General features: G+C 44.2%; 1 protein-coding gene across 2 annotated transcripts in view; it reads left to right on the forward strand.

Annotated features, from left to right (window-relative positions):
- ASTN2 (astrotactin 2) overlaps nucleotides 1-21,458 on the forward strand; it is a 2,581,355-nt gene that overhangs the window by 148,314 nt on the left and 2,411,583 nt on the right. The gene's annotated exons all lie outside the window — the stretch shown is intronic.

Consider the following 21,458-nt stretch of genomic DNA (forward strand, 5'->3'; position numbering starts at 1 on the left):
CCAATTGGGTGTAAGTCAATTTTACTATGTTTAAAGTTCAGAGCACAAGCACGTTAGCACTGGTTAGCAGTGGTAAAGTGCAGAGTCATAAAAGCAACAAAAACGAGATCAGCATAAAATGGAAGAGTAAGGCAAAACATTTTGGGGAAGAGCATCCTAAGGCTTACAGGACTAACACTAGACAAAGTTTTACCCTTATCCTGCAAAGTTCTTTTGACTGGAGGAATTTGTCCTTCCAAGAAGGTAGGCAACATTTTGAGACTCAGTGAAGATAAACATAAAGCAAACACAAGGAGATGTTGGACGGAGCGCTGAAACTTTTCAGACACTCACCCCCAAGTCACAGATCTGGGTTGAATCCATCATCATTATTTAGCTCACTTTGCCACCTCAGTTCAGACCCAGCTATATGCAAACCAGTCCTGACCCTGTGCCTCATGGGGAACAGTCCAGCCCGAACTGCCAAGCCAGGTTTTCCCTGAACCGGAAACAAGCATCCTGGGACCAGTTTCGGGGTAACACCCCTCATCAGCCAGACTAGCTCGAATCCAGTGGCAAAGTGAGCAAGGGGCCCACGGCTGGGCATACCCTGCCAATTTAGGGCAAACAATGCAAACACAAGGAGATGATAGACTGAGCGCTGCATCTTTTTAGAAGAAGGAACAATAAGAAGAAGAGATAAGACCTCCGCTAATATACTATCAGGAAACACAGAAAACCTCCCTGAAAACTGCATCCAACATCCTGATTGCTGAGATATCCAACTACAATAACTGGTGACTAAACACTATACAAATCAATCACAACAACCTGTTCCCGTTATGGGCTATTTCCACATCTTTCCCAATCTGGTGATGGAACCTGCGGGGTTTCTGCTGATGGGACATCCGCCCTTCACCTAGTACCTCTCTAGACAAGAACAGGAGAGGAGGATTCTCCTATCCTGCCCCCTTTAGATCAGCTCCTTAATCAAGACCTACTCTGAAAACTCATGGATATTTCTATACAATGTAAAGGACACTAGAAATTACAAGTCGGAGGCAACAATAATTCTGACAGCAAAAACAGTTTTAGACCCAGATACAATTCTTTAATAAGCCTGGAATGCAACCTTTTTGGTCAAGCATTGGACACAAGATTGCAAAGGATTCTCCAAATTCCTGTTATGGTGGAGATCTTAGCTAGGAAAAGGGTTGTTGGGCCCGTCCAATTCAAGACGTCTCTGTGGCTGCGTGAACAGGCAAAGAAGGATTCCTGAATTGATTATGCTGTACACTATGAAAAAGATTTTATTTGAATAAAATGGCAATATTTGGGAGTAGTTTTGAGATTTTCATGCCAATTGTGATAAAGATAGGAGTGAGTAAAGTTGCAAAGTTGGACAACTCACAACTTTGTATCTCTTTTTTTAAGCAAACGCTTTGCATTGTGCGAAACTTCTACAATTTCAAAAAGACTTGCTTCCACGCCCCTATAGGAGAAGTGTGGCTCAATGGTTAGAGCGGCAGACCTTGATGCAGAGCGCTGGCCAGGGACCAGGGTTCGATTCCCGCCTTAGTGGGATCGGGCTTAAATTCCTCTGACCGGATATTCTCGCCTCAGTGCCGAATCTAAGCATGGGCCCCACGCTGCAACTCTGGGCAATAGCTTGCTTAGTCTCCACAACGGCCCCCGATACACAAGGGATGCCTGGTTTCACCATGGGATGCCCAGGATTGGACACCTCACAAGGAAAAGCCAGGAGGGGTTCCCTTGTGGTAGGAGTACAAGCGCCGGGATGCTTACGGGTTACTGTTCGCGCTATACAAATACAATACATTTACATTTACATATAGTGAAGCAGGAAACTCTTCCTTTTGCTGCAAAGGACTGCAAAAGCAAGAGCGGACTGCACAAGCACATAACACTGCAGTGGAGGGATGGGGAAGCCATCTATACATTACCTGGGGTAAGATTTGCCACCCACTGGAAAGCCTGCGACAGGACATCAGACCTGTGGCAGAGGCAGGCAGGTTAAGCTTTGCCTCGAGCATGGTTGGATGAAGTGATGAACCTTCACTGGCCTTCACCGAGGCAATGCCTTCCGACTTCGCTTGACTGAGTGATCACACAGTGCAGAAATGCGACCATGCATCACGGTGCTCATCAGAAATCAAAGTGATGGGTCAAGATTGCACAGCATAAAAACAATGTCACTCAGAGCTAAACCAACATCTCACAGCGAGGGTTTAATGCCCAGTGCAGTGCTGTGCCAATACTGGGAGGTGTGAAATCCACATAGTTTGCTTTTGAGTAATTTCTTCAAATATTTGAAAAATAATGCAAAATGGCATGTAGTAACGCGAAATGCAGAGTCAGCATTTGGCGCTATGTTATAGTTTGAACTGCATCCTCATGTCTTTTTTGAATTTAGGTACACATTTTGGGGCATATTACCAACAACTAGCGATGACTATCGCTATGTTGGTTTAGCGGCAATATTAATATCGCCGAGCTCCGCCAATTTTTATCGCTTAGGAGCCTTGCTATTAACAAGGTTTATCTCCTAAGAGATAAAAATCGGCCGAAATGCATGAATATCGCTGTAAAGTAGCGATATTCATGCATTACTGAGCAAATGCTCTTAGCCATGTTATCCACCTACCATTGGATAACATGGCTAAGAACAGCTCTGGGCAGGCGTTAGCTTTTGGAGATAATCGCGCTAAGCGCAATTATTTCCAAAAGTTGGTAATAGGAGATAGAGATGTTAGCGACTGTTTCCAGTCACTAACATCTTGGCACGCCCACTTTGCATGTCATTAGCGATAATTATCGCTGACATGCAAAGTGGGCACCTAAATGCCCGCTATCTCCTACTAGCTGCCGCTAACTGGTGTTAGCGACAGCTAGGTAATAAGGCAATACAATTATCGCCGCTTTAGCGGGAAAATTCCCGCTAAAGCGGCGATAATGCCCTTGTTTGTTCTTTAAAACACTGCAAAAAACAAGTGCTGCAAACAGCAGCCGATTGCTCTGCGGTCGTTCGCCTTAATCACTTCTGCTCTTGTTCAATTTTTGCAGCAAACAGCTCATAATTGTGCAATGTGGCATAATAGGGATATATGGGGAATTTTTTGTAAGAAGCATATTGCTAAATAACAAAATGATGTGAGATTATGCTGGCATAACAGAAATTTTGATGAGATCTAGCTAATACCACATAACACCGCATCAATATCAAAGAGTACTGAGCCAATATTACTCTTGATTTGGCAACTTGTACATAGTACTGCCTAATATGCACATTTTTGATGCCTAGTGCAGCAAACGGGCACTAATTAAAAAAATAAAATACCTTTCTTCAAATGAGAGCCAATTGCTGAAACTGGGTTGTAGGACTGAATAGCTATTTATTGCTGGTAAGTGGTAACCAGTTAAACTTAAAACACAGACCCAGGATTGGTCTGACCTGTGAGTAGGGTGTTGATGCAATAAGGCTTGTGCTGTCCCCTTCCCCTGGTTCTCCATGATGAGAAATGTGATTGAGGAAGGGCTGAAATGACTCCTTCGAAATTACTGTTGGCAAAAACACACAACCCCTCCTAAGATGGCCTAACAAGGGTTATGTTATGTTATGTTATGTTATGTTATGTTATGTTATGTTATGTTATGTTATGTTATGTTATGTTATGTTATGTTATGTTATGTTATGTTATGTTAGCAGAAATTTCTAAAGTGCACGGTCACCAGGAGGTTTCATGGCACTGATCTTGGGCAGTGTCAAGACTGAGGCGGATTACGCGTAGGCTTGCTCAAACAGCCAGGTCTTAAGTGCCTTTCTGAACCCCAACAGGTTATCACACATCCGGATTGCTAGTGGCAGGGAATTCCAGAATTTAGGGGCAAGATAGGAGAACCTACACACTCCCTGGTGTTTGAGCTTAAAGGCAGGGGTAGTCAGTAGCTGAAGATGGGCTGCCCACAGATTTTGGAGTGGAGCATGTCTTATATCAGCTGATGAATTTGGGGCTCCTGTCGTGCAGGGCCTTAAAAATTACGCACCCCATCTTGAAAGCTGCACATTGGGCAATAGGCAGCAAGTAAAGTTTGGATAGCAAGGGTTTGGCAGATTGCCATCTACGTTGTTTGTGGATTAATCTTGCAGCCTGGTTCTGTACCATTTGGAGGCGTTTGAGTAAGAACAGTGGTAGGCCGAGGTAGATAGAATTGGAGAAGTCGAGACGAGAAAGTACCAGGGCTATCACAACCTGTATGAGGGCTGAGTGTGTCAGCATGTGGGCAATCTTCCTGATTTTGCACAGTGGAAAATCAGGAAGAAACCACTGCCCCTACTTGTCCTCTGAGCGAGAGATCTGCATTTATAGTGACCCCAAGGCTATTCACGGAGGGGGAGGGAGTGGGCGGGGGGGAATCCTAATTTCGCCGGCCAGTAGTGTGGGCCTCAGGAGATCTCGCTCTTCCCTGGCAAGACTAGTTCAATCTTGCCCGGGTTCAGTTTAAGATGGTTAAGGTCCATCCAGCGCTGGATGTGCAGCATAGTGGCTTGAAATTCATGGACAGATTCTGGGGAGTTGTCCAAGGTGAAGACAAGCTGAAGATCATCAGCATAGTTGAAGGTGGTTAAAGAGTGAAAATGGGGCAGGAGGTAGAGATTAAACAAATGTGGAGATAGGGACGAGCCCTGTGGGAACCCGCACGTGGTGGTGATCTTGAGGGCAGTAAAAGGGGCAAGTCGTATTGCTTGGTTCGACCTTCAAGAAAGGACTTGATCCAATTGTAGGCGGAACCCCGTATGCCGGCCTGCTCGACATAGTCCATCAGAATTTTATGGTTGACCGTGTCAAACGCGGCCGACAGATCCAAGAGCACCAAGGCCTGAGAGGCACCCTGGTCCGCATTTGCTCTCAAGGTGTCCAGTACCGCAAGCATTACTGATTCAGCAGAGTGAGCGGGCCGAAAGCCGGTTTGGAGTGGCTCTAGGTGTTCTGACTGTTCGATGAAATTGGATAGACACCTAGCAACATGAGCCTCTAGGATCTTGTCCAGAATATGCTTTTCACACTAACTAAGCCAGGCCTACTAGTTGTAGCTTTCCATAATAACAGATGAGAAATATGGCCTTTGTATTACCATTCCCCAATTAAACAATCAGACCTATAGCCTTTACCGTTCGCTTGTCATAATGAAAGCTCTCAGAGCTACTACAGTGAGCCTTCGTTTTCCCACACAGAACACCCATCAGGCATACAGTCATAAAAAGACAAATATGTTACAAATTATGAGTTTACGAAAAATATACAACCCCTCCTAAACGGGCCTAACAAGGACTATCACAATTAAAATCTTCTAACCCTTGGATTTGAAACAGGTAAATCAAGACACAATCGTATCAATCACCCTTAGAGGCCTAATGAGTTGAACACATGCTGTTCACAACAAAATAAATGTGGCCTTTTATAATAAACAGGCCATTCCCACAAGTCAACAGTCATAAAACTACAACATTACTGCTGGCAAACCAATGTACAAGTCCTCTTAAGAGGGGCGAACAAAGATTATCACAATGCATATCTTCTACCCTCAGTGTTTGCAGAGGGAATAAATAACATGAAACCCTTGACTAATTTGGTAATCTGTGAGAATCTGTATAACAAGATACCTGTGTACAGGCTCAATATAATGTAATACCAACCCACCCTTAAATGCCTATTTGCTTTAACCTATGGGTTTCACTTTAGATAGGCCAGCCCTGTTGACTTTGTTGTAGCTTTTCATAATACACAGATTAGATACATGGCACCAGACCTAATTTTTCCAAATGAACAAATAAGGCCTGTTAACTTTATCACTGGGTTATCACCATCATCAACCCAGGCCTTACAGTATTGATCATAAGCTTTCACACTAGGCTAACATTGACATATAGTCCCAAATTATAAATATGTACAGTATTACAGTGAGTAAAATACTATACACCCACTGCTAAGTGGGGCAAATGGGAATTCTCATAATACAAATGTTCTATCCCAAGGATTTGTCAGAGAGGGTAACCACACCAGTATCAGCACCTTTTACAGTAATCTGTAGGATTCCATGTAGCAAAGTAATTGTGTACAGGCTTTACCACAGTGTAATAACCATCCACCAGTAGAGGTCTGCTTCTTTTTTCATAATTTTTCATAACAACAGGTCTTACATATGGCATCTTTCAAACAGCATCACTGACTTTTCATCAGAACCAATTCAGACGTACTCTGTTCAGCATACACTTTGCTTGTTTCCAAGCAACTCTTTATTGGTTTGTCATTTTTTTACATGTGCAACATTAGGGGTGGGCATAGCTCGAGTAATTTGCTGTAGCGTAGTTACACCAAATAACGATAAAATTACAGATTGAGTAGAATTATGTCAGGAGCACATTTCAACTTTAAACAATATTTTATTTTATTTCTGCAAAATACACCTTAGCATCCAAAATGGACACATGGATACATTTTACACTAGGAAAATACCTCTGTATGCAACAGAACATGAGCAGCAGCATCTAGCAGTAGCTTGTGCTCACTAAATTTGTTGTTTTTGTGCTCCTGCTGCAGGATTTGAGTGCCAAATTACTCATAATTAAGCGAACAACAGTAAGGGGATGATTAGTATAGCGAGCAAATCGCCACTGCCCCATTGGCGGTGGCGATCTGCCCGCCAAAAGTCACCGCCCGAATGACTACTCCCCCCCTGCCACATTACGATGACGGAGGGGGGGGGACCCCGGCAGACGGGAAGACCGTCCGCCGGTTTACCGACGGTAGGCAATCCACCCGATTGCCTACCGGGCGGAAAAGCACAGCAATATGCTGGTGGTGCCTTGCAGGCAGCGCCATCCATATTAGTATGATGGCGGAGAAATGCCTTTCCATGGCGGTGACTCCGCCATGGAAAGGCATGCATTTTTTTCTTTGGGGGCCCGTTGCGGGCCCCCAGGGTGTTGGGGGGTGCACATAGGGGGTACCTTGCATGCACAAGGTGGGAGGCACTGCACGGTGCCTGCCACGTTGTGCAAGCAAATACGAGACCTGCATATATTGCATTGTGGCGGGTGCTGCTTTCAACACCGCCCGTCACAATGCAATGTATGCTGGATGCCACCGTGGCAGTGGATTCCTAATTGCCGGTGTGGGACCGCCGCACCACTGGCAGCCGGGCCCAGCACCGCTAGGGTGGCAGGCGGACGTAAGTCTGCCCGCCATCCTAATAGGCCCCCAAGTGTGTAATTTTGTGTCAAAAAAGTAACTTAGAATTACCAAGAATACTTCAATTACACCAGGGTGTTGACTTTGCAAGATCAGTCAGGGATTCACAACTATAAACACCAGTTGTCGTGTTGTGCTGTGTAATTTATGCCATGTGAAAAACCTAAATCGAAATTAGTAAACTTTGGCACAGTGTAACATTGTGGATATGGCTGATCGTGATGTCAATTTGTGTGTTAACGTCTGGGATAGCTTGTGATATAATTTGGCATCTTACCATACTACTTATGCTTGCTTAACTCCAGCACTGGCTAGGTAAGAGTTTTTGCATGTGACATAAACCGAGGGCGTAGCATAAAACTTGTTTTAAAGAGTAATACAAGCACTCTTTTTCAGCGGATGTACACTGCGATTGGCCAGTCAAATTTTGTTGTTCGGTAAATCAACATAAAGGCGAACGAAGACACCTCTCCAGTTGTGCCTCTTAAAAGTTCTTCTTTTGTTGAGCACAAAGGTCCCACAACATATACGATTTCAAGCCAGGCTTAGCAAGAACAGTAAGATTTATAGAGACTGGAGGTGTAGGGTCGTGAAAAAAGCAGCTCAAGGAATTATCTAGACAAGGCAGTCGTGGTTTTAGGCAGTCATGGTATTTGACAATCCCAGCCTTTGACAGCATGGGCACTTAATTTATAATTTTTGTAGTAAATTGTGCACTGCTGGTCACATGGTGCACGCCATTTTGCTTAGCTCTCAAATTTGAAGAGAAGTTCTTGTACCACAGAATCAATTTGACAACTTCATGTGTGCATTTAAAGGGCCGGGTCCAGAAAACGGGTTATTGGCCATTCAGTGAGGGCTATCTGAGAACTGTATTTCTGCTTGTTTGACGGTGGGTAAGTGATGCACATGTGCAATTAGAATTCTAGGCTTCCTGGGTGTATCATCGTATGTGAACTTTGCAAACAAATACTGTGAGTTTAATTGCAAGTATTATGAAGTTAAGGGCATCCCATCCCGAATAGTACTCTGTCAACCAGTGCTGAGGATGGACGAAGCAGGCCGAAAGGGTGCGCTGTCTGACACTCCCTCATCTTTGAACCGAGGACACATTGGAGCTCAGCCCAGCCTCTCAGATGATGCACCTGAGTAGGAAATGAGTGGGTTCGGAGGAATCCTGGTTCAAACATTTAATAATAAACCTAAACAGGGATCCGGGCTGGACCCGGTGAAACATGCTGCATTTGTCTCTTAAGCAGCATTTACACGCAGTCTGTTTTCTGCATCACACACACGCGCACACATTATACATTGACAATAAATCAATGTACAGGATGTGTTACATAACACAGTGAAGGTTACAAGGTGTAGGAGACATATCATCCATACTGTTAAACATTATGGGCCAGATGTAGGTAAATATCATTTACCAATTCTAAAATACTGAATTTTACTGATTCGGTATTGTAGAATCGGTAAATGATATGTAGCTAATGATTCGGTAAATTTTACCGAATCGATAAAATTTGGTAATACCGATTTACCGAATCAGTATTCCCCATTCATTCCTATGGGCCTGGAGGCCCATAGGAATGAATGAGAATTACTGATTCTGTAAATACCGAATTGGTAATAGGGGGTTGACCTACAAGGGTGGCAGGGTGTCACATTGACACCCTGTTGCACCCCTGTATAGTGCATGGTTGCACATGTGGCAGACATACATGTATGTCTGCCACATGACACTGAATAAAAAGCACAAAATTGCTTTTTAAAAGGTATTCGGAATTTACCACCAAGGTAAATAACGAATCATTAAATGTAAAAAGCACTCACTTGAGTGCTCTCTACATTAAGGATTCAGTATGCTAAGAATTTGGTCATTTACTGATTCCTTAAGTTACCGATTCGGTAAATTACCGAATCCTACAATTTGGCCACCTACATCTGAAAAGCCTAATTCCGATCGGTAACAGCCGAAATTCGGTAATTTCGGCCGTTACTGACCGGAATTAGGCTTCCTACATCTGTCCCTAAATGTTGAGAGCGCATGGTCAAGAGAAAAACAAACACAGGATTTCAAACGTAAAATAGTGCAGTGGTTGTCTGTAGAAGCAAAAGGGTCTACGTCAAAGACAGAAACCCACTTACCTATCCACATAACATAAATTAAATCTGTGATCTCTATGCAACACAGTGCGCTTTACAGAAGATACACTAACCCTCTATGCTGCACTAACTCTGATATGATACACAAACTCTCTATGAGCCAAAATTGTGCCTAGACAAAACAGATCTCTCTCACAATTGCATTAACCTATGGAGCTATCTTACTATTATGAGATTTGCAGGGAACAAAATGATCTCTGCTGCAAGTGCCTTAACCCATAAAATATTTTGAAATGCAGCGTTTCTGCTTATTAAGCCAGAATAGATTTACTGTCACGTTTCCCCTTGTTACTCATTTCTTTGCTGCATTGTTTTAAAAAAATCAATATATGTTGTCTGTGAGACATTGTTTTTCATGACTCCACCCCCCGAGACTCCACCCCCTTTTCTTAGCCACTCCTTAGCCCCCAATGTATGGGTTCCTAGAGTCTTTTTTTCCCAATTCCAGCAGTGTGAAGGATTATAATGAGATATGTCGATGAGACTCGTCGTAGCGCTGCGAGGATTAAAGCCATCTCAATTTCTTCTCCTCTTCCTCCTGCTGCCCCAGGAAAGGGCAAACAGCAGCTTACCGCGACGGAGGCTGAGCCGGGCCATGCATTATTGAAAGGCCTGTCTGCATCCTTTAGCAGCGCGCGATGGGATGGAAATGCCAAGCGCGGAAGGTTACGGTCCCCGACTTGTCTCGCCCATCTGCATACATAACAAGAGCCGGGATGCCCTTCCTCCCTCGGCTCCCCGGAGACGGGCGGGAGGGGAGCGCGTGACACCGGCTCGTTATGGAGGTACTTAGGCAGGGCGGCCTGTCACTCACCGGGTGACACCTGCCCCTGAGGCAGCGCGGGCACCTTGGAGTTGCGGACGCGCGAGCGATGGCAAAGGAAGTGGAGGAGAGGGGCAAACGGATGGGGGCTAACGGGCGAGAAGACAAGGAGGAAGGCAGAGTGGAGGAGAGTGAGAGTCGCACGTGGCTCACAGAGGTGCAGGCCTAATCCACTCTCGGATGACTTTGTATTTACTTAATCATTTTATTAGGAGTTGTGTCTAGTTTATTCTAGTAATTCAGGGGCATATGTAAATTGTAAATTGATACTTGTATAGCGCACTACTCACCCACAAGGGTCTCAAGGTGCTTGTACGAATACTGCTGTGGAACCCATCCTGGCTTTCCCTGTGAGGCGCCCACTCCTGGGCACCCCCAAGGTGGAGGCCAGGCATCCTTAGCGTTGTGCGGACCGTTGTGGAGATTAAACAAGCTATTGCCCAGAGTTGCAGAGTGGGACTCCATGATTGGAATATGCACCGAGGCGAGAATTATCAGGTCCGTGGAATTTTTTAGCCCAAGACCCACCGAAGCGGGGAATTGAACCCTGGTCCCGGGCTAGACCTCTGCATCAGGGTCTGCCGCTCTAATCATTGAGCCACAATTCTCCACTGCAGAGAAAGATAATCATCGCTAAGCAGGGTTAGCGGCAATAATTTTATCGCCGCGCTTCGACGATTTTTATCGCTGAGATACCTTGCTATTATCAAGGTTTATCTCAAAAGTGATAAAAATCATGCGAAATGCATGAATATCGCAGAAAAATCAGCGATATTCATACATTAGCGAACAAATGCTCTTAGCCATGTTATCCACCTCCCATTGGATAACATGGCTAAGAACTGGTCAGAGCAGGGGTTCGTTTTTGGTGATAGCGGGAATATTTCCATCGCTACGCCTGTGTTGGTAATAGGAGATAGCGAGGTTAGCGACTGTTTCAGTCGCTAACAGGTTGGGAACGTCCACTTTGCATGTCATTAGCGATAAATATCGCTGACATGCAAAGCGGGCCCCAAACCGCTAGCTATCGCCTAAAACTGTCACTAACATCAGTTAGCGACAGCTTGGCAATAAAGCGATAGAATTATCGCCGCTTAGCGGCCGAAAATGGCCGCTAAACCGGCAATAATTCAATATCGCCACCCTTGGTAATATGCCCCTCAGTCCTCTAAGAAATTGGACAGATACGTTGGTATGTTAGTGGCATTTGAATAGCGCACTGTCGCCCATTTGTATTGCCTCGTGGCACTGCACTGTAGGCTACCAGAGTTGAGCTCTAGAGGTTTCTCAGATTTCCACTAGAGACAAGAGTCCGAGCTATCCTGAGAAAGTGTTTGGGTGCTGTGTTTTCATCTGTCTTTCGGTCATGCATGAATGTCTAGTTAAGTTAAATGAGGGTACAATTTGGTGTCTAAAGCTATGCATTGCATAGGATTTTTTTCCCTGCATATTGTCCAGTAGTGAGCACATACCAGAATATGCAATGGATGGTAATGAAGCATTTTAAAACTCCGTGGGGCGCTTGTTAGCAGTTCTGTGCAAAGCTAATATTTAAGTCTGTGATGTGTGTGCTTCTGATGTTTTCTTGTGCACGTGGCACCGGTGTTTAGGCAGTGGTTGGTGCTGTTGCAGCCCCTAACCTGCCAGGTAGGTGGATGTATAAGGTGTTCCATCGCATCCATTCTTTTGGCGAATTACAGTGGGACTCGGTTAAAGTTTTCACAATCCATGCAGTAATTCCCATTTCAATTGGGATAATCAGGGGCAATGCAAACCCCTGCGGCGCAGTGAGGACCTCAAACTTCATGGGGCCCTCAACCCTGCATAGCAATCATTGAACCCAAGGACAATAAATATCTGTGAGATATGTGACACTCAGGGGCCCCTCCTCACATGCCCAATCATTTTGTGTTATGCCAGTGGGGTCAATCCGGCTCCCTTTCTAATTGGGGCATAATTCTCATCCCAAAGTCACTGCTGCAGGATGACTGGACTAGCTGTGATGGAGCCCTAGATGGCGTACCTCTGCTGCGTTGAATGAAGATGCTGTGTTCTGTCCAGCTCTATGGTTGGATGCTTTTGTTTGGGGTATACTCTTGGTATGTGCTGTTGAGAATCAGTTGAAAGAGGGTAGAACAAGAGTCTACGGGCAAGTAGAGGGAGAGTGTGTGTGGAGAGACAGAGAATGTGGTAAGTCAGAATTCCAGTCCATAGTACACTGTTAGACACCAGTGGAGGTTAGATAGTCAGCCTCTGGGAACTCCTCCTCCTCTGCCTCCCCAGCTCCTAGAGGTAGGTTTCTCATGGAAGCTGTTCCTCAGTAGATAAGTTAACCTGTGTGTCCACAGCCGGCCACAAGAAGAAATGAGTCAATGTTGAAGAGATCCCTATTTCCTCTTGTTCTGAGGCTTCTGGGAGGACAGAAGCCTCTGCATTAGAGTGAGAGACACCCACAGGCCGCTGAAAGTTTTCTCCAAGCTAGTGTTGCTGGGGCTGGGCTTTAACAAGTCGGCTCCTTACTGTAAGTTGTTCAGGTATCGCTGCTCCGGTGAAGGTCTATTGGTGTTGTCCTAGCTAGACCCAGAACTTAGCTTTGGGGCACTTTTGGGAAGAGTGGAGGTAGAATGGCGGAAAGCCTTCCTCTTTTCATACCAACTGTTTTGGGGTAATGGGAGGAATCCAGATTTATAGGACATGGACTAGCAGTCGACTAGTGTAACACCATAAAATGAAAAATTATTTATTGACAAGATATATCACACATGTTTGTCAAATAAAGTGGTATGTAAACAATGGTTTATATGTTGACTTTCCAGGCTGTCGTGTATAAATTGGAGCTCATTTCTACATAGACTGCTAAGTAGATATTGCCCAATGCCCCCTCGTGAATAACGAAGAATGCTGGAATTTTCTTCTACCCCAGGCCTCTCAACAGTCTGGTATTCGCTGCTGAAAGGATGGGGGTGGAAAAGAAGAAAAAAAGAAAACTTCAAAATGTAAACATGCCCAAAGTGCCATGGTTGATTTCTATTCCAGCTTCTGCTTTCAGGATCTTTGACACCAGGACTGTGGTAAGGGTACCAAAACTCAATTACTAATTGCCACCCTTGCTAGCCAATTACTACCCTTGCTAGCCCCTAACTGACATCAGGCTTCTGCAATGAGAGGCGGGGATTTTCAGCACGAAGGGCAAATTTTAATTCTTCAGATATTTCAAATTTGGACTTCACCATACTGCCAGGAATGTGTCTAAGGTAAATGACCATTTCCTTGTGGTGGACTTGGTTGTAATAGCCTCAGAAATACCAGGAAGCTAAATAACTGGAAATTGTGAGTGGCTATAGAAGTTTGGTTTCACAGACTGAACAACCGAGGTGTGTTCAGTTTTCTGCAGAATGCAAGGCCCTCGCACGTGTTATGAAGCTCTGTGGCTAAGTGAGAGTCTCGTATGGAAAAACACATTAGACTAAAGTTTGGAGGTTGCATGCCTATGTGACCTCCTACCTGGCATAAGGCTGTTCTAGTACTAGACTCTGGTGCTCAGTATTGGAGGCATAACGTTGTACGTACACCTATGTGCTGATTACAGGATCAGCAGCTAGAGTTCACAAGTGTAGAGAGTTCACTCATTGTGGGATCTTCGATATATCAAAACAGAGCAAAAAGCATAGATAAGACTTAAGATGTGAAAGAAGAACACTCATTCAGGACATTGCGGGCAGAGTATTTATCGCCCCCCCCTAATGAAGTGCCTTGGCTGCTGCGGATCGTTGTTGGCCAAGAACGCCTATTGTTGCCACAAGTAAGTCTCCAGCAGTGGGATTGCTGAGACATTGTCGGAGACCCCACCTCCTTTCTCAACCACTCTGCAAAAGGGTCTTCTATTGCACTACTGGTTGGGGGATGAATTTCCCGTGGCTGCTGAGGGTTGCTGGGGCCCAAGAACGCCTATTGTTGCCAAAAGTATGTCCCTCACAGCGGGACTGCTGGGAAGTCATCGAAGGTCCTGGTCCCTTTCTTAACCATTCTGGAAAGGGGTCTCCTGGTGCACTACTGAATGGGGTATGAAGTCCCCTTGGCTGCTAAGGATCATTGGGGGCCAAGAACCTCTATTGTTGCCACAAGTAAATCCCCCCCACAGCGGGCTTGCTGAGAAGTCATCAAAAGCCCCACCCCATTTCTCAATCACTCTGTGAAGGAGCCTCCTGGAGCACTACTGGTTGGGGGACAAATTCTTCCTGGCGGCGGAGGGTCGTTGGGGGCCAAGAACCTCTATTGTTGCTACGAGTAAGTCCCCCACAGCGGGATTGCTGAGAGCATGCCAGTAAACTCTGCTCAGGAGTGGGTTGGCAGAGTTTTTGCCGAGCTCCGTGTGAAAAGCAGAGTGTGGTGTGGCAAAACTCTGAAAACCAATGTTATTTTGCAATCCATTCCAACTCACTTTGAACCCAGTTATATGTGACTCCGTCTTGACTCTGCTCTACTGCCAAGCCAGGTCCTCAACAAATCAGAAAACAAGCAATCTAGGACTGGTTGCATACAGCTGGGTGCAAACTGAGGTGACCAGGTGTGCAAAATAACTATGGATTGGGATGCAGCCCCAGTGATTACCATTGGTTGAGATGAATTCAAGCATTCCATCCATCACTGTTTTGTATACTTATTTGAAATTGATCAGCCTTCTAATGGAGGATGAACCTAGTCTTCCAGTGCCTTGGGGGTGCCCCAATACTATGATTTAACTAGAGTGTTTAGCGATGGGGCCAGTTATCATGAAGTTGAATTAATTTTCATGTGCTGATCCTGGGAGCTTCACACACACACACCTTGAAGTTATAGTAAGGAAAAATTCAGAGCACTTTCCTATACAGTGCAATAATACAGGCTTTAATGATGCAGTCAGTCAGAGTGGAATACTCTGATAAAACTGTTTCTAGGAATTGAGTTGCGGACTGTGGTGCTCACTGTGGGCACCACAACATAAACCTGTATTTATGTGTGTGTTCAGTTTGGATCTCTGTCTTTAAATGTGATTTTTGTATGTTACCCTAACACTTAACAGCATCCACAATATTCTATGCACTAATCATGTGGTTTCCCCAGTAAGTTATTATGGCTTTGTAAAAGCACACAACTCAGGGATCATTATGCAGCAGTGACTTATGTTTATTGTTGGACACTTGCACATACAATGACATATTAATAATGGGGCGATAACGTTTGGCTTTGTTGATAGAAAAAAGAGCTGTGATGATCACTGATGTTATCATTGGTGTTGTTTTGAGATGTCATTAGTGCTGCCTTCAATGATGTCCTTGAACATTTTGTAACTGTTGTAATAAGTGAGGTCATGAGCAGTGCATGATGGGGCCGCCAGTTATAGTTAGTTCAGTAAACTATAAATGTTGAATTTCATTTTATTTTGTTTTTGTATTCATAGTTTTCATATTATTACAAGACTTACCTATAATGTCACTTTATTATGTTTTTTTCAGTGAATTTCTGTGTTTTTTTAATGTAAAGTGAGATCCTATTTCCATGCCTATCTGTAACATCACTTTAATCTTTGTTTTTTTCCTGTGAGTATTTTTTTGTCATATTCGCCCAACTACGTAAATGAGCATAGCATTTGACTGTGTGCAGAAGTGCAGACTTAGAACTTGGCCTGTGGCCACACCCTGCACCCAGACCCTAGCAGGCAGGCAATGCTCGGAGGCAGCCAACCCACCATGTTCGTGCAACCCCTCACTAATATCCACCCCTCGTTTTTTTGTTGTTGCAGCACTGGGGTATTCTCGCAGTACTCCCACAGGAACACAGAAGTCTCGGCAGGACCAAACTGGGAAGTCACAGGGTATATGTATATGTACATATTTGGCCCAAAAGAGTGGGGGACGTCTGGGACTCCCCAGCAAGGGCAGTGGGTCAGGGTACTCCTTCCATTCCCCCTTATGCAGTACATTTTCTTAATTTTCAAGACATGGGGACTGTGTCACCAAGTCCTATAATCCCGGCCACAACATCTCTGTTTGTGTTGCGGCAAGTCAATCAGACTTCGCAGTACCACAGGACCAGTCCAGTCCCATGGTACTGAGTCCGCTGTCAGTAAAAAAAGCCTTCGCTTGCAATTTGGAAGCTCTTTGAGTGAAAAACAGAAATTAACCTTGCATCTGTTATTGACCGGTACAGGACTTCTCTCATAAAAGTTATCAAGTAATTAATAAAATTGTTAATGGAGTCAGGTGTTACAATTACCACTCCAGACGGTGTTGTGGTCTTTGAACTTCATGTGGATATTTGAATTGATAAACATCCTTGGGTCTTAAACTTGAATTAGGCAATATTAAGCTCTTCCAGATGTCTCTTTTATTGCTTTGAATTCCCACTACATCAAGCTGTTTTGTGAAGACTTTGGATCTCAAACTCTTTTTCTTGGCTGAAAATTCTCTACAGTATATGTTGTCAGTATAAGGTTCACCAGAGACATCAGGCAGCAGTTGTGTATCATCGGCGTAGGAATAATCCCTCCATGGAGATACAGCTGATGAAGGGGTTTCACTGATATTATCAGGAAGGAAGGCACTCAGGCTGATCTATGTGACTTCAAATTGAATCTGAACAAGCAGCTGTGCTTACATTTCTGGCTTTGATTTGTGAAGAGTTACAAAGGACTGTTATGATCATGCCAACAACGTTAGGAATTTGTTTTATTGATTGGCCCTTGATGTCAGGTGTCAAAGCTGTTCAAAATAGATGCCACATCCACTTAATGCATTGGACCAGCTTGCTTTTTAAGAGTTTTGGAAAATAGTTCACTGTTAGTCTAAAATGAAACTGTATTCTGCCATATATCATATTTTGTAGTGTGCAAGACCCTCTTACTTTATATCTGTTTATTGCTCATCTGGTCCCCCTTTGCATATGCCTTGACAATAAAATAATAAAAAGTTTGAACAAAAAAAGATAGTCTGTTATGTATTTCACTGATACCTCAGGCTTAGACCGCTGGATATCCGTTCAATTGATAAACAAGGGATTGATGAATTGAAATACGACATTGTCATGCATTGCTTAAGGTGCAGCGGTTTAGATACAAAAATGTCTAACATGTAGCAGCCAGAACAGAAAAACTGCCAACCATATGCTTCCTCTTGAAGTGAAAGATGACCAGCACCATGATGAAGAATATAGGAAAAATATAGGAAGACAATAGAAAATGATGATTGTATATGCCAATGAGAAGATTGGCAAGTAGATAGAACGTGGTGAGTCAATCCGATAGTCTTACTCTCGTAAACGGGTGGGGTCTATATAGAATGTATCTGAGGTATAGTATTTTTAGATCACATAAGTCAAAGAAGGTCACTCAATATGGGACCCCGCAAAAATTGCACAAGACTGTGGCAACGCAGAAGAGGGTGTTCAGTTTGCCAATGACCTAAAACATGCCTTTGTACTTCTAGAGGAGGGGCGACCTTTGTGGGACTTCCAAACATACCCGATGCCTGTTTAACTCCTTGCATGCTGATGACGAGCTGAGCTCGTCATGCAGCATGGTGGCCGTGGGCTGGTGACGAACTGAGCTCGTCATGGCCTCCGTGGAACGCCCACGCGGGGATAATTACCCCGCTTTGCTGGGCATTCCATTGAGCGGGCGTGGTCATGACGAGCTCAGCTCGTCATCAGCACACGGCCACAGTGCTGCATGACGAGCCGAGCTCGTCATCAGCACCGCAGCGCCACGCACGGCCCCCCTCCCCCCGCACCGAGGGGGAATTAGCCACGCGGCGATGGGGTTAATTAAAGTATCAGCATATTTATAGATATTTAGTCAATTATTTAAGAATTTTATAAAGTGGTGAATGTTGACATATGGTTGCTTCAGAGCACAGTGAAGTAGAAGGCGGACAAACCAGTCTCGTTAAGATCCGTGATAATGGCTAGACCATTAGAAGCCTCTCATTTTCAGCTGAATGGCTTGGGAGGAACAAGGTGTGGGGACTTCTTCTGCCTCTTCAGAAAGCAGCACAACCTGGAGAAAACTACAACGTGGCTCCTACCCCCCATTGGACAGAGAGGCAACGCGTAGGGATGTACATCTCAAATTCACTTCAGTGTACTGGCGGGCATTTGGTTCTATAAACAACACTAGGTACCAGAGGATCTCAAGAAAAAGCGCCCAGGAGTGTAAAGAAGTTACCCAAGACACCCGCACCACTCAATCAATGCAACACAGGAGATTCTCAAAGGATGAGGAAATTACCCATCAGTCACCATTCGGATCCGCCCTTCATCATTTGGGATTTTATCCGAACCACCCGTCTGAGAAAATCAGTGCCACACTCAGAGGTCAACCCGGTGGTAAGGGGGTCCCTCAGAGGGTATGGACACTAACAGTGTGGTCTACCACTCGATGATAATGAGTGGACAAAGGCATGGGACTGGGGTGTGCAGTGCAAGAAAAAGTGAGTGAAAAAAAGAAACCAAGACAAAAGAGTGTGTTAAAATTGGTTTAGAAAAAGCACAAGATAATATTTATTCTATGCGTGCCTTAAACACCAAGATTAAAAATATGTGCGGCCTTAAGCAGTCTGGTTATGTAGACTGCCTGAGGTAAGGGTGGTCGACATGTTTCTGCAATATGGGGACTACTACGTCCTTGCATTCATCAGGACCAGAACTAAACAATTAGAGCTACTGCACAACGTGAAAATAATAATAAGTGAAGTGAAAAAAGTGGCATTTGGTTCTGCAGCTCTCCTTTAAGGATTGGTTTTTAGCATTTGAGGCTTGTCAACACAATATCCGTAGCTCTATGCCGCAGCTATCCTGTTTGGCGTATTCTCTTTTGACCCTGTACTTTTCCTCGGCTCAGCTTTTTCACCTGGTCATCTCTGGCCCCAGAGTAGTGTATTTTCTAGTCTCGTGAGGCATGGAAAGTGACTATGGCCAATAGATTGATTACATTGCATGGAGGGGACTCAAAAGAACAGAATCTGAAATTGAATCTGCTTGCCTGGCCCTTGTCTGCGCCAATAACAGTGTGAAGGTGAGATCGGTCTGCTAGAGATGCATTTAATATCCTGCCCTATTTGGGATTATTTTGGCTGTGGGTCTATGCCTGGTTGATGATTTATTTAGCAGCGTTTGTCCAGAGGATGGAAGCTGTGTCGTGTTTTACTAGACACAGATGCCCAACTACCATAATAACATAAACTCACTATAACTGGTTTCAGACTGCAAAGAAATAAAAGCGAAGCTATTGGAAGATTTAAAACAAGCCATGAGGGATGCTCAAGGCAATCCGATGCTGAAGAGAAACACTAAGAGGTTATTTAAACGGAAGGAAGCAGAGTTGAAACATTGCCTCCGGGCTGATCTATGGGAAGCTGCAAACAACAGAGACACGAGCTTTTTGTCACATTATCGGCGAAGAAACATTCAAGGAAGAACCAACAGAGAATGCATTTTTAAATCTGGAGATGATTGTCTTGCACTTTGGTTAGGTAAGCACTAATGGAGCAGCCAGGGAACTAATGAGTATTGTTTGAGAGGCTAACTCTCAGGTTGTCCTATTTTAGATTTGTGATACAAACATTACATAATCAACACAAAGAAGGCTAGTTCCTGCCCAAAACGTATTCATGTAGAAATCTGCAAGAGCCACCTAAAACTTGGGCCAACATGCTTACTAAGATAGTTCATACAGCAAAACCTTCAATGGAAATTCCAGCCTCAAGGAAAAACGCGGAATTTTGCCAATTTTTTAAAAGGGCACCTTTACAGGCCCGCTCTGTTACTGACCCATTTCATTACGAATGCACATCCAATTCGTTTTAAGGAGAAGATACACTGGAGGTTCGTGGAGTGTGTGAATGAAAACATTGGGGCATATTACCAAGCAATAGCGATAATTATCGCTATTGCTTGGTTAGAGACAAAAATTTACCGCTGAGCTGCGGCAATTTTTACCGCAAATAAACCTTGGTATTACCAAGGTTTATTGCAAATGCGATAAAAATCGCCGCAATGCATGAATATCGCTGAAAAGTTAGCGATATTCATGCATTACCGAGCTAATGCTCTTAGCCATGTTATCCACCTCCCATTGGATAACATGGCTAAGAACTGCTCAGGGCAGGTGTTAGCTTTTGGAGATATTCGTGCTTAGTGCGAATATCTCCAAAAGTTGGTAATAGGAGATAGCGATGTTAGCGACTGTTTCCAGTCGCTAACATCTTGGCACGCCCACTTTGCATGTCATTAGTGATAAAGTATCACTGACATGCAAGGTGGGGCACAAGATGGTCTCTATCTCCTACTAACTGTCACTAACTGGTGTTAGCGACAGCTAGGTAATAGGGAGATAATTTTATCTCCGCTTTCTTGGCTTTTAAAGCCAAAAAAGCAGAGATAAACCCCCTTGATAATATGCCCCATTATTTCCTTTAAATTGGGGTTCTATCAAGTAGTAACACAGCAGAAGAGGCAATGAGTGTGTGAGCTATCACACGGGAGGGTGTGCATGTATTCAAGCAGAAATGTTCTTCTTGCCTTTGTGGATCAGTAGACTGTCTTTGGCATGGTAAATATAACACTGCTGTGGTCATACTGACAGATATGCGATGAGGCCAGGCCCTTGCCACACAAGGAGCTTATATAATATGGTACTTATGAATCACAGTGGAGTAAGGCTTACTGAGTGCTCCAAGGGGGCTGTATCCTGGCCTTTGTTTTTTTGCATTTAAGTGAAGATGCAAACTGCTGAAAGAAACTGAGTCAAACGCCCAAGTTGTCCTTGCCTTAATGGTGACTATTGTACTTTTTTGGGGATGCTTAGGTCCTACTGACCTTTGACATTTTCCTCCAAATTTTCTTCTACAGGGAGGTACGATTGTAAATGTGACCAAGTCTACAGAAAAGCAGTAAAATCAGGATATTCTATTTGCAATATAAGCACATAAAGTCAGTGAAATTCTACGGCTAGCTCGTCTTAATGATTTCTCCCTAACTACGCTGGGAGAAACCTTTAACAATATCTGTCAAATGAGGTAATTCCAGGTCATTTCAGTCTATCAGAGAACAGGGGTAGGGGTTGGTTAGTAACAATAGCATTGATACCTATCAGTCAAAATTCCTTGCAAAGGCAACTTATGACACAAAGATATGAACTCAAACAGTAGAAATTTGACAGGGCGCAACCTATGACTCGGTTC

The sequence above is a fragment of the Lissotriton vulgaris genome, chromosome 5 (assembly GCF_964263255.1).
Source record: "Lissotriton vulgaris chromosome 5, aLisVul1.2, whole genome shotgun sequence".
NCBI classification, from domain to species: Eukaryota; Metazoa; Chordata; class Amphibia; order Caudata; family Salamandridae; genus Lissotriton; species Lissotriton vulgaris.